Source organism: Thalassophryne amazonica, chromosome 9, assembly GCF_902500255.1.
Source record: "Thalassophryne amazonica chromosome 9, fThaAma1.1, whole genome shotgun sequence".
NCBI classification, from domain to species: Eukaryota; Metazoa; Chordata; class Actinopteri; order Batrachoidiformes; family Batrachoididae; genus Thalassophryne; species Thalassophryne amazonica.
Genome location: NC_047111.1, coordinates 47,886,949 through 47,900,279, shown reverse-complemented (window position 1 = coordinate 47,900,279; position 13,331 = coordinate 47,886,949). Strand labels below are relative to the sequence as shown.

At 43.2% G+C, this 13,331-nt stretch overlaps 1 protein-coding gene across 1 annotated transcript in view; it reads left to right on the top strand.

Moving 5' to 3' along the window:
* sh3pxd2b (SH3 and PX domains 2B) overlaps nt 1–13,331 on the top strand; it is a 182,888-nt gene that overhangs the window by 45,763 nt on the left and 123,794 nt on the right.

The window sequence follows — 13,331 nt, the reverse complement described above, 5'->3', positions numbered from 1 at the left end:
ATTAAATGTTACGTACCGTTCCGGGCTTTGCGTTCTCAGGGTGCAGGACTACTTTGTGTCCCCTAGGGTGAATAAGAAGTCTGCAGGTCGTAGAGCTTTCTCTTATCGTGCCCCTGTTCTGTGGAATGATCTCCCTACATCAATAAAACAATCAGATTCTGTGGAGACTTTCAAGTCCAGACTTAAGACTCACTTATTTTCCCTTTCACATGGCTAGCATACTGGTACAGTTTTGTTTTACGCTTTTTACTCTTTTAATTAATTTTATTAGGAAACAGAGCGTGCCACGGCCTCAACTTTACCTAAATCCTGGGTCTTTTAGTGAAGCTTAGGGCTAGTGGCCGGTGATCACCTTAGTATTTTTTCTGTTTTTCTTGTTGTTTAATGCTGGCAAATTATACTGTATTTCTAGTCTTTCAGATGCCTGATTTTGTTTTTGTTTTTTCTCTGTTTAAGGTGCAGCTCCATCCAGAGATGGGAGTTGTATTTGTGCTGGAGACCCTCCTATCCTGTGCACCAACAGCATTTCCTGTATATTTGTTTTGTGGATTGTTCTGTAATTTATGTCTGTAGCATGGCCCAAGCAGAGGGTCACCCCTTTGAGTCTGGTCTGCTTGAGGTTTCTTCCTCAGAGGGAGTTTTTCCTTACCACTGTTGCTCTGGGGGTTGGTAAGGTTAGATCTTACTTGTGTGAAGTGCCCTGAGGCAACTTTGTTGTGATTTAATGCTATATAAATGAAAATAAATTGAAATTGAAAATTGATGGGGACCTGGAGTGTATCGCAGCAGTCATAGGGCGTGAGGCGGGGTACACCCTTGGCAGGACACGAGTCTATCAGTGGGAATTGGTCCCATGACCTTCTTGCTGTGAGGCAACAGTGCTAAGGACTAATCCACTCTTCCACCCTAACTGATTCTTAATCAGCTATTAAATTACAACTATTTTGACAATCAATTAATTGTTTTGAGTCATTTAAATATTAACGTTTGAATATATTGTTTTTGTTGCTTATTTCTTTCTTTCCTATTTTACAGTAAACAGAATATGTCTTGATTGTGAACAAAACAAGACATTTGAAAGATTTTTGCTAAATTTCCTGATAATTTAGGGACCTAACAACTAACCAATTAAAACAAAATGAATGATTATGAAAATAATGGTTAGTGTAGCCCTAATGGTTTATTTGTAGTCTGTATAAAAAGAAGTGAATAATTGAAAGAATTTAAAGGCAAAAAAAAGCAAATACTTTATCAACACATTACTGTAACCTCAGTGGAAAAAAGTCGGTCATTTGAAAACTATAGTTTTGATTCTTTTGATTTCATGCTAAATTTTTATGAAAGTCTGCGGTTTGAGCTTGCTGGGCTTCGGGTACAACACTTCCCAGCCCAGTCTCGCTTTTTTTTTTTTTTCCGTGCGCCCATCACGAAATGAGTCAAATTTTCGTGACAGGGTTTTTTTAAACTCACAATTACTAACCCTCCTCCTATCCCCAACCCTAACCTTAACCATAACCTAATCGTACTCTTTCTCCCCACCCTAACCATAACCACTCCGACTCCCCCCCACGCTTCAATTTTAATTTCGTGCAGCCATCACGGAATGAATTAGTATGAATTGTGCTGCCGTGACGAAAATGAGGCGCTTTTCGTCACAATATCATGAACCAATAGATTAATGTGTATTTCGTGTTGCTGAATCACGACTTTCCATGAGACCAGGTTGCGCTTCCACATGTCTGAAGAACGTGCTGACTTGGGTCAGCATATTTTTTATGGTTGTTGGTGCATGGCCATTGTCATACAGGCTTGCTGGCCAACTTAGGAGAAAAACTAAGGAGTAACAGTGACTACATATAGATATAGAATAAGGATAGATCAGACAACCCTGAACTGACTTTTGGAATTACTACCCAAATTCACGTGGGAATAATTGCACACCATGCAAGTCAAGCCAAGTCTGGGATGTCCACCAGATTGCTGAACTGCCCTGGGTTCTGGATAGCAAATACTAAGGTATAAAACATTGTACCTAGTTGGTATATTGCGCTCAATTCAAAACAGCTAAATACATAATTTATAAATGCACTCCAGGGGTGCGTACGTCTCTCCATGGAGAAAAATGGCCTGTTACTGTATTACGTATGCCTGAATTTCCCCATAGAGTCCCCATAGAGTTTGTATGTACTGTAGATTTACTGCAAACACTTAATCACAGCACTCTTGAAATACTTTGACAGTTTGGGTTCAGACATAATGTGGTCCATCCCACTACAGATATCTGTCCTGAATTATGTCTACAGTGTTTGAACATCAGATTATAGAGATCATAAGGTAAAAATGTGAGTGACGAGATCAAAGTCTGTCTCACAATGAAATAAAAAAGACACATATAGGGACAGGTCCAGTTCACTGTCCAAAACAAACCAGCTCTTATTCTGCTTCATATGATGTAAAGGTGTTGCTGCCTGTTGAAGCAGCTACATCTTTGTCAACTTCTCAACCCTTCTCCTTCATACGATAATGGCCCCTTCACACATAACACGAAAGACGCAGCAACCAGAAGAAAATCCACAAGCCAAACACGAAATGGGGAACCACAAACCATCATTCGCATGCACGAACACAGTGCGAGCTGCTGGAACGTGTTGCACCACATGGCATTGCTGAAAAATAAAATAAAAACCAGCTGTATAATTAGTGAATATCACTAGGTTGATATAAATAATGAATAAAAGTGGACACAATATAGAACCCTGCGATTAAATAACCCTGGCTAAATAAAATAAATAAATAAATGCCACTCATGGGATTCAAACCTGCAATTTACAAAAGCTCTAATTAACAGATGGAAATGTTACCACTGCGCTACAATCACTGTCTTATAACAGGAGCGTAAAATGCCTAAAATCAACAGGGAGATATATATATATTTTTAAAGGGAAAAAAAGCACCGTAATAACTGACAAAACAGCTTTTGCTGTGGCGAGTTTTTGGTGATACGTGACTGAAAGTGCCGTATTTGTGGTGCTGTTGGCTTGTCATATTGTCATAGTCCTGCGATGCGCGTGTTCTGCCCGACATACATGTCGGACAGAACACAAGTAACATTCAGATTGCCTGCTGCGTGATCTGACAGTCTGTTTCACCTGCAGCAGTCTGCCGAGGTGCACTGTATGCAGCAACTTGCAGCCCGGCTGTGTGCGCTCAGACGTGGCTGTCTGGCCCCCATGTGATCATGTCTGTAAATACATATCAGCATGTCATGCAAGTGTGCTGTCTCCCTACACGCCACATGTGTGTGTGGGGGCGTGACACACGCGCACATCACATGTGTTGCTTTTGCAATGCCACACTCATACTCAGACTCAGACTCACTTTTATTGTCGCTCGACCCTTACAGGCAGAACGAAATGCAGTTTCTCCAGGTCTTGGTGTAGTTAACTGGGACATTTTTTTAACCTAACCTATTGTATAAACTTTTGCAATATTAACTTTTGCAATGTACAATATGCGCACTCCTGTGGCCATAGAATATCTATATATACAAGGCACAGGGTCAGCAGCAGCAGCGTTAGAGTATTAAGAAGGTGACAATGTGCATGTAGTGCAATGTTCACAGTTTGTTGGTGGATGTCGAACTGTTCAACAGTCTGACAGCATTTGGGTAGAAGCTGTTTTTCAATCTGGATGTTTTCACCTGGATGCTGCACAGCCTCCTTCCAGAGGGAAGGGGTGTGAACAGACTGTGCGCAGGGTGGGTGGAGTCTCGGAGGATGCAGGTGGCTTTGTCTATACATCTGGAGATGTAGATATCCCCAATGGGTGGTAAGCTGCATCCGATGGTCCTCTGTACAGACTTCACCACCCGCTGCAGTGCTTTCTTCTCCTCCACCATGCAGCCACCATACCACACAGGGAGGCAGCAGGACAGGACACTCTCCACTGCACAGCTGTAGAAGGCCCTGAGGATATCTGTGTTCAGCCCAGCCCTTCCCAATTTCCTCAAAAAATAGAGACGTTGGTGGGCTTTCTTGATGACAGCCATGGTATTGGTGTGCCAGGTGAGAGTGTTGGAGAGGTGGACTCCAAGATACCTAATAGAGGAGACGATCTCCACCGCTGCTCCATTAATGTAGAGGGGGGAGGGGATGGTCGGGGCTGACCTGCGGAAGTCAACAACTATCTCCTTGGTCTTCTGGGTGTTGAGGATGAGGTTGTTGTCTCCGCACCACCGACTCAGGTTTTCCACTTCTCACCTGTACGCTGTCTCATCCCCTTGGCTAATGAGCCCGATCACTGCTGTATTGTCTGCAAACGTAACAAGATTATTATTGTGCTGGGCTCTGCAGTCGAAGGTCATCAGTGTGTTCAGCAGTGGACTGAGCACACAACCCTGGGGTGAACCAGTGTTCAGGATGATGGTGGAGGATGAGGTGGTGTTGATCCTGACACTCTGTGGCCTCCCAGTCAGGAAGTCCAGGATCCAGTTGCACAGTGCTGAGGGGGCTCCTAGTTCAGCAAGCTTGGAAACCAGTTTCTGCGGGTTGATGGTGTTGAAAGCAGAAGTGAAGTCCAGGAACAGCAGCCTTGCATAGGAGTCCTTGTTCTCTGTGTGGGAGAGGGCCTGATGCACCACGGTGGAGATGGCATCAGCTGTGGACTGGTTTTGCCTGTATGCGTACTGGTGCTCATCTACAGTCACATCGATGGTCTGCTTCAGGCGCCTCATCACCAGCGTCTCAAAGCACTTTGTGGTGATGGGGGTGAGTGCAACTGGCCTGTAGTCATTGAGGCAGGATGGTGCAGAGGACTTTGGCACAGGGATTATCCTTGATGTCTTGAGGCACGGCGGAACTCTTGCTTGGGACAGAGAGGTGTTGAGTATATCCGCCAGAACCTCAGATAGCTGGTGTGCACAGTCTTTTAGGACCCTCTCTGCTAGCCCATCAGGGCCCGGGGCGTTTTGGGGGTTGATCCTCTGCAGCACGTTCCTCACCTCAGCTGTCGTGATGTTGCTGATTGGGGGGTCTTTGGGGGAGGGAGGGACTCGGGAGGGGGTGGTGGTGTTGGACTCCTCAAAACGCGCATAAAAGGAATTCAGAGTGTCCAGGAGCGCTGGGTCTGCAGAGCACTGTGCTACATTGTTTTTGTAGTCTCTGATGCATTTGATGTCCCTCCACATGCTCCGTGGGTCATTAGATTGAAGGTGGCCTTGAACCTTGAGGACATATGAGGACTTAGCTCTTTTTATTCCCGCCGACAGGTTCTGGCTGCTGTGAGTGCTGTTGCATCACTGTCTTTGAATGCAGCATCACAAATTTTCAGCAGGGAGCACACCTTTCCGGTCATCCAGGGTTTCTGGTTTGGCCTGATGGTGATGGTCTTGGAGGTGGTCACATTGTCTATGCAGCTCCGGATGTAGCAGTGCACAGTCAATGAGTATTCCACCAGGGTCCACATTGCTCCTTGTTGTTGCAGCCACTCTGAACATTTGCCAGTCGGTGGTCTCAAAGCAGTCTTGAAGCATGGACACAGCACCAGTTGGCCACACAGAGATGGTCTTTGTGATGGTGTCCCTGCTTTACGACACTGGACTGTAAGCAAGAAGCATGAGGAGTGAGATGTGGTCTGACGCGCCCAGATGGGGGTGGGGGGCTGCTCTGTAAGCACCACGTATATTTGTATACACTTTGTCCAGTGTGTTTTCCCCTCGTGTGGCGATGTTTACATGCTGGTGGAACTTGGGGAGAATATCTTGCAGGTTTACGTGGTTGAAGTCCCCTGTCACTACATACAGCGCATCTGGATGTTTATTTTGATGCATGCTGATGGAGTTATGTAGCTGCTTCAGAGCGTCGTTAGCATTAGCTTGTGGGGGGACGTAGACGGCATTTTACTGTAAGGTATTCTACAGCTTCAGAGCAGTGTCTTTCCACCTCAGAACAGTTTGTGCACCAACCTTTGTTAATGTACAACCCCTGGCAAAAATTATGGAATCACTGGCCTCAGAGGATGTTCATTCAGTTGTTTAATTTTGTAGAAAAAAAGCAGATCACAGACATGACACAAAACTAAAGTCATTTCAAATGGCAACTTTCTGGCTTTAAGAAACACTATAAGAAATCAAGAAAAAAGATTGTGGCAGTCAGTAACGTTTACTTTTTTAGACCAAGCAGAGGAAAAAAATATGGACTCACTCAATTCTGAGGAATAAATTATGGAATCACCCTGTAAATTTCCATCCCCAAAACTAACACCTGCATCAAATCAGATCTGCTCGTTGACATTGACCCTATGTCATGAAATTGACCCTATATGTCTTTTTGCAAGGAATGTTTTCACAGTTTTTGCTCTATGGCAAGATGCATTATCTTCTTGAAAAATGATTTCATCATCCTCAAACATCAGAAAAGTGTCCAAAATATCAACGTAAACTTGTGCATTTATTGATGATGTAATGACAGCCATCTCCCCAGTGCCTTTACCTGACATGCAGGCCCCATATCATCAATGACTGTGGAAATTACATGTTCTCTTCAGGCAGTCATCTTTATAAATCTCATTGGAACGGCACCAAACAAAAGTTCCAGCATCATCACCTTGCCCAATGCAGATTCGAGATTCATCACTGAATAGACTTTCATCCAGTCATCCACAGTCCACGATTGCTTTTCCTTAGCCCATTGTAACCTTGTTTTTTCTGTTAGGTGTTAATGATGGCTTTCATTTAGCTTTCTTGTATGTAAATCCCATTTCCTTTAGGCGGTTTCTTACAGTTCGGTCACAGACGTTGACCTCCAGTTTCCTCCCATTCGTTCCCTCATTTGTTTTGTTGTGCATTTTCGATTTTTGAGACATATGTTTATAGTTTTCTGTCTTGACGCTTTGATGTCTTCTTGGCCTACCAGTATGTTTGCCTTTAACAACCTTCCCATGTTGTTTGTATTTGGTCAAGAGTTAGACACAGCTGACTGTGAACACCAACATCTTTTGCAACACTGCGTGATGATTACCCTCTTTAAGAGTTTGATAATCCTCTCCTTTGTTTCAATTGACATCTCTCGTGTTGGAGCCATGATTCATGTCAGTCCACTTGGTGCAACAGCTCTCCAAGGTGTGATCACTCCTTTTTAGATGCAGACTAACAAGCAGATGTGATTTGATGCAGGTGTTAGTTTTGGGGATGAAAATTTACAGGGTGATTCCATAATTTATTCCTCAGAATTGAGTGAGTCCATATTTTTTTCCTCTGCTTGGTCTAAAAAGTAACCATTACTGACTGCCACAATCTTTTTTTCTTGATTTCTTATAGTGTTTCTTAAAGCCAGAAAGTTGCCATTTGAAATGACTTTAGTTTTGTGTCATGTCTGTGATCTGCTTTTTTTCTACAAAATTAAACAACTGAATGAACATCCTCCGAGGCCGGTGATTCCATAATTTTTGCCAGCGGTTGTAATCATCTGCTTGCTACTGTCGCGCTGACAGTGCGAATGGCCACACATTTTCTAAGTGTCCAGTGAGCGGTGTTAGATGTTCATGTGTGTCACCTGGAATTTGGCTGGCACCTGCCGCGAGAGTGATCGAGTGAACTCTCACAGGGCACTCTCTGTCTTTCAGCCAGTCGTGTGTGCGAATAGTTGTAGTGACAGGTGTATGAGCGTTGGAGGCAGCTCCGATTTTTCATGACTGGCAAAGTCGGCTTCAGTCGTGCTATGTGTGAAGGGGCCCTAAGGACAAGGTGCAATGTTGAAGTGTATGTAGAATGTAAGCCAACCTACAGATAATAAAACAAAGGTGCAATGTTGAAGTGTACGTAGAATGTAAGCCAACCTACAGATAATAAAACAAAGCAAATTAAGACCTGAAGCACATGAACAATCAATTGCAAGATAAAATTGTGTTAGAACCAATTCTTCAATCATAAACATTGGGGAAAAAGTATGTTTTTATCCTTGAGTTGAAAACTTGTACCGTTTCCCTAATGTCACTAGTCTGTTCCGTAAAGTTGGTGCCCAGTAGGAACCTGCCAGCTGATTCTTTGTCCTGTGAACAAGTAACAGGCCTGAGAGTAGGTACTGGCACATTCAGTAAGTTCAAAGAGATAATGACGGACACAACCACTCAATACATTGTGTTCACAATCTGTTCTCGCATGGACAGGCAGCCAGTCTAGAGAAACTACCATTGGTGTGAATTATCACATTTTCTTCACCCAGTCAAATGTTCTAGATCGCCTGAAGACTAGACCCTACATAATGACGGACACAACCACTCAATACATTGTGTTCACAATCTGTTCTCGCATGGACAGGCAGCCAGTCTAGAGAAGCTACCACTGGTGTGAATTATCACATTTTCTTCACCCAGTCAAATGTTCTAGATCACCTGAAGACTAAACCCTATCGCATGGCAAGCCAGAAAACAAAAGATTACAATAGTCTGTTGTTGAAGACAAAAAGTAAATGAATTGGTGTCTCAGGATCTGCCACCGACAGAATTGGCCTCATCGTTGTAGTATGAGGTGCAGTTCTAGTCACCTCTCAAACAGTGGACTCAAAAGCAAAAGATGGATCAAAAATTATTGAGATTTTAAAGGAGCTATATCATGCAAAATCAACTTTTTTGAGTTTTTTACCTTCTTATATGGCTAATTCCTCATAAAAAGTACCCCCAAAGTGGTTTTTAGTTTCATTTATGCTTGTTTGAGCAATCCTGCTGGATCCAGCGGTCTTAGTCTTAGCCCCGCCTGGGGTAGAGAAAATGAGCCGATTGCCATTGTTGCGTCACAATGGTCGTGGACACACCCCTCCAGGAAGTTATGGTCTGCCGCTCTGGCACAACAACATGCCCACTTTCTCAGTGCAAACTCCGCGAACACTTTACGCTCGGCTCAGGCACAACGTTATGAAGTGGGCGGCACCAACACTGGAGGGCATTAGCCAAACTGAGCGTCTTTCTTTCGAGTATCAATTCAATTTCAATTTTATTTATATAGCGCCAAATCACAACAAACAGTTGCCCCAAGGCGCTTTATATTGTAAGGCAAGGCCATACAATAATTACGTAAAAACCCCAACGGTCAAAACGACCCCCTGTGAGCAAGCACTTGGCGACAGTGGGAAGGAAAAACTCCCTTTTAACAGGAAGAAACCTCCAGCAGAACCAGGCTCAGGGAGGGGCAGTCTTCTGCTGGGACTGGTTGGGGCTGAGGGAGAGAACCAGGAAAAAGACATGCTGTGGAGGGGAGCAGAGATCAATCACTAATGATTAAATGCAGAGTGGTGCATACAGAGCAAAAAGAGAAAGAAACACTCAGTGCATCATGGGAACCTCCCAGCACTCTAAGTCTATAGCAGCATAACTAAGGGATGGTTCAGGGTCACCTGATCCAGCCCTAACTATAAGCTTTAGCAAAAAGGAAAGTTTTAAGCCTAATCTTCAGTCTGAGAGCGAAGCGCTCTATTGGGGTGATATGGTACTATGAGGTCCCTAAGATAAGATGGGACCTGATTATTCAAAACCTTATAAGTAAGATAAGAATTTAATTCATTCTAGAATTAACAGGAAGCCAATGAAGAGAGGCAATATGGTGAGATATGCTCTCTCCTTCTAGTCCCCGTTAGTACTCTAGCTGCAGCATTGGAATTAACTGAAGGCTTTGCAGGGAAGTTTTGGGACAACTGATAATAATGAATTACAATAGTCCAGCCTAGAGGAATAAATGCATGAATTAGTTGTTTCAGCATCACTCTGAGACAAGACCTTTCTAATTTTAGAGATATTGCATAAATGCAAAAAAGCAAGTCCTACATATTTGTTTAATATGCGCTTTGAATGACATATCCTGATCAAAAATGACTCCAAGATTTCTCACAGTATTACTAAAGGTCAGGGTAATGCCATCCAGAGTAAGGATCTGGTTAGACACCATGTTTCTAAGATTTGTGGGGCCAAGTACAATAACTTCAGTTTTATCTGAGTTTAAAAGCAGGAAATTAGAGGTCATCCATGTCTTTATGTCTGTAAGACAATCCTGCAGTTTAGCTAATTGGTGTATGTCCTCTGGCTTCATGGATAGATAAAGCTGGGCATCATCTGCGTAACAATGAAAATTTAAGCAATGCCATCTAATAATACTGCCTAAGGGAAGCATGTATAAAGTGAATAAAATTGGTCCTAGCACAGAACCTTGTGGAACTCCATAATTAACCTTAGTCGTGAAGAAGATAACCCATTACATGACAATTGTAATCTATTAGATAAATATGTCAAACCACCGCAGCGCAGTGCCTTTAATACCTATGGCATGCTCTAATCTCTGTAATAAAATTTTATGGTCAACAGTATCAAAAGCAGCACTGAGGTCTAACAGAACAAGCACAGAGATGAGTCCACTGTCTGAGGCCATAAGAAGATCATTTGTAACCTTCACTAATGCTGTTTCTGTACTACGATGAATTCTAAAACCTGACTGAAACTCTTCAAATAGACCATTCCTCTGCAGATGATCAGTTAGCTGTTTTACAACTACCCTTTCAAGAATTTTTGAGAGAAAAGGAAGGTTGGAGATTGGCCTATAATTAGCTAAGATAGCTGGGTCAAGTGATGGCTTTTTAAAGTAATGGTTTTAATTACTGCCACCTTAAAAGCCCTGTGGTACATAGCCAACTAATAAAGATAGATTGATCATATTTAAGATCGAAGCATTAAATAATGGTAGGGCCTTCCTTGAGCAGCCTGGTAGGAATGGGGTCTAATAGACATGTTGATTGGTTTGGATGAAGTAACTAATGAAAATAACTCAGACAGAACAATCTGAGAGAAAGAGTCTAACCAAATACCGGGCATCACTGAAAGCAGCCAAAGGATAACGATACGTCTTTGGGATGGTTATGAGTAATTTTTTCTCTAATAGTTAAATTTATTAGCAAAGAAAGTCATGAAGTCATTACTAGTAAAGTTAAGTAATACTCGGCTCAATAGAGCTCTGACTCTTTGTCAGCCCTGGCTACAGTGCTGAAAAGAAAGCTGGGGTTGTTCTTATTTTCTTCAATTAGTGATGAGTAGTAAGATGTCCTAGCTTTACGGAGGGCTTTTTATAGAGCAACAGACTCTTTTCCAAGCTAAGTGAAGATCTTCTAAATTAGTGAGACGCCATTTCCTCCCAACTTACGGGTTTATCTGCTTTAAGCTGCGGGTTTGTGAGTTATACCACGGAGTCAGGCACTTCTGATTTAAAGCTCTCTTTTTCAGAGGAGCTTACAAGCATCCAAAGTTGTCTTCAATGAGGATGTAAACTATTGACGAGATACTCTATCTCACTTACAGAGTTTAGGTAGCTACTCTGCACTGTGTTGGTATATGGCATTAGAGAACATAAAGAAGGAATCATATCCTTAAACCTAGTTACAGCGCTTTCTGAAAGACTTCTAGTGTAATGAAACTTATTCCCCACTGCTGGGTAGGTCCATCAGAGTAAATGTAAATGTTATTAAGAATAATCAGACAGAAGGGAGTTTTCAGGGAATACTGTTAAGTCTTCAATTTCCATACCATAAGTCAGAACAAGATCTAGATATGATTAAAGTGGTGGGTGGACTCATTTACATTTTGAGCAAAGCCAGTTGAGTCTAATAATAGATTAAATGCAGTGTTGAGTGTTGGGAAAGTGTAGTGACACGGACCCACAACAGGGGGCGCAAATGAACGGTCAATAGATGAGCCAAAAAGTAACAATTTAATGTTGTGAATGTGCACAACGAACATACAGACAATCTCAGAATATCACAACAGTCAATACACAAAGGTGACGTGTGGGCAGGCTCGAGGATAGAAGACGTCTGTCCTAAGAAGAGCCGGAACCACATGATTTCTGCCGCCCCAGAACCTGGTGAATACTGGAGCCGCCAAGTCCCGAATTCCCAGGTGATCACCGTCCCCGACTGTCGGATCTGGTACTGCTGGCGAAGAACAAAGACAGTCAAGTGTGGGTGTGTGTACACCCAGTAACAACAACGGTGGGAATGCCACCTCCACCTCTCACTCAATACGTGCAGCGGTCTCAGCTGAAAAGGAGCGCCGTCTTGCACAGCCTCCTCAAAAACGACCGGTTCTCCTGCAAACACTCACAATAAACAGATTTACAAAAGGCTGATGATATTACCTCCTATGAAGTATGATATCTCGGCAACGAGGTGGAGATGACGTCTGGTCTTTATGGAGTGAGATGATGTTGAGTAGATGGGTGACAGCTGTCAAGAGGTAATGAGCGACAGCTGTCACCCCCAGCTGTGTCCATGGCGGCAGCGCCCTCTCGTGCCTGAAGCCCGCACTTCAGGCAGGGCGCCCTCTGGTGGTGGGACAGCAGTACCTCCTCTTCTGGCAGCCCACACAACATTGAGGCTGTCATTCTCAGCATCTGTGTGGATGTTAAAATCGCCCTAATTATCTTATCTGAGCTAAGCACTAAGTCAGACAAAAGGTCTGAAAATTCACAGAGAAACTCACAGTAACGACCAGGAGGACGATAGATAACAACAAATAAAACTGGTTTTTGGGACTTCCAATTTGGAAGGACAAGACTAAGAGTCAAGCTTTCAAATGAATTAAAGCTCTGTCTGGGTTTTTGATTAATTAATAAGCTGGAATGTAAGATTGCTGCTAATCCTCCGCCTCGGCCCGTGCTACGAGCGTTCTGGCAGTTAGTGTGACTCGGGGGTGTTGACTCATTTAAACTAACATATTCATCCTGCTGTAACCAGGTTTCTGTAAGGCAGAATAAATCAATATGTTGATCAATTATTATATAATTTACTAACAGGGACTTAGAAGAGAGAGATCTAATGTTTAATAGACCACATTTAACTGTTTAGTCTGTGGTGCAGTTGAAGGTGCTATATTTTTTGTCTTTTTGAATTTTATGCTTAAATAGATTTTTTGCTGGTTATTGGTAGTCTGGGAGCAGGCACCGTCTCTACGGGGATGGGGTAATGAGGGGATGGCAGGGCGAGAGAGGCTGCAGAGAGGTGTGTAAGACTACAACTCTGCTTCCTGGTCCCAACCCTGGATAGTCACGGTTTGGAGGATTTAAGAAAATTGGCCAGATTTCAAGAAATGAGAGCTGCTCCATCCAAAGTGGGATGGATGCTGGCTCTCCTAACAAGACCAGGTTTTTCCCAGAAGCTTTGCCAATTATCTATGAAGCCCACCTCATTTTTTGGACACCACTCAGACAGCCAGCAATTCAAGGAGAACATGCAGCTAAACATGTCACTCCCGGTCCGATTGGGGAGGGGCCCAGAGAAAACTACAGAGTCCGACATTGTTTT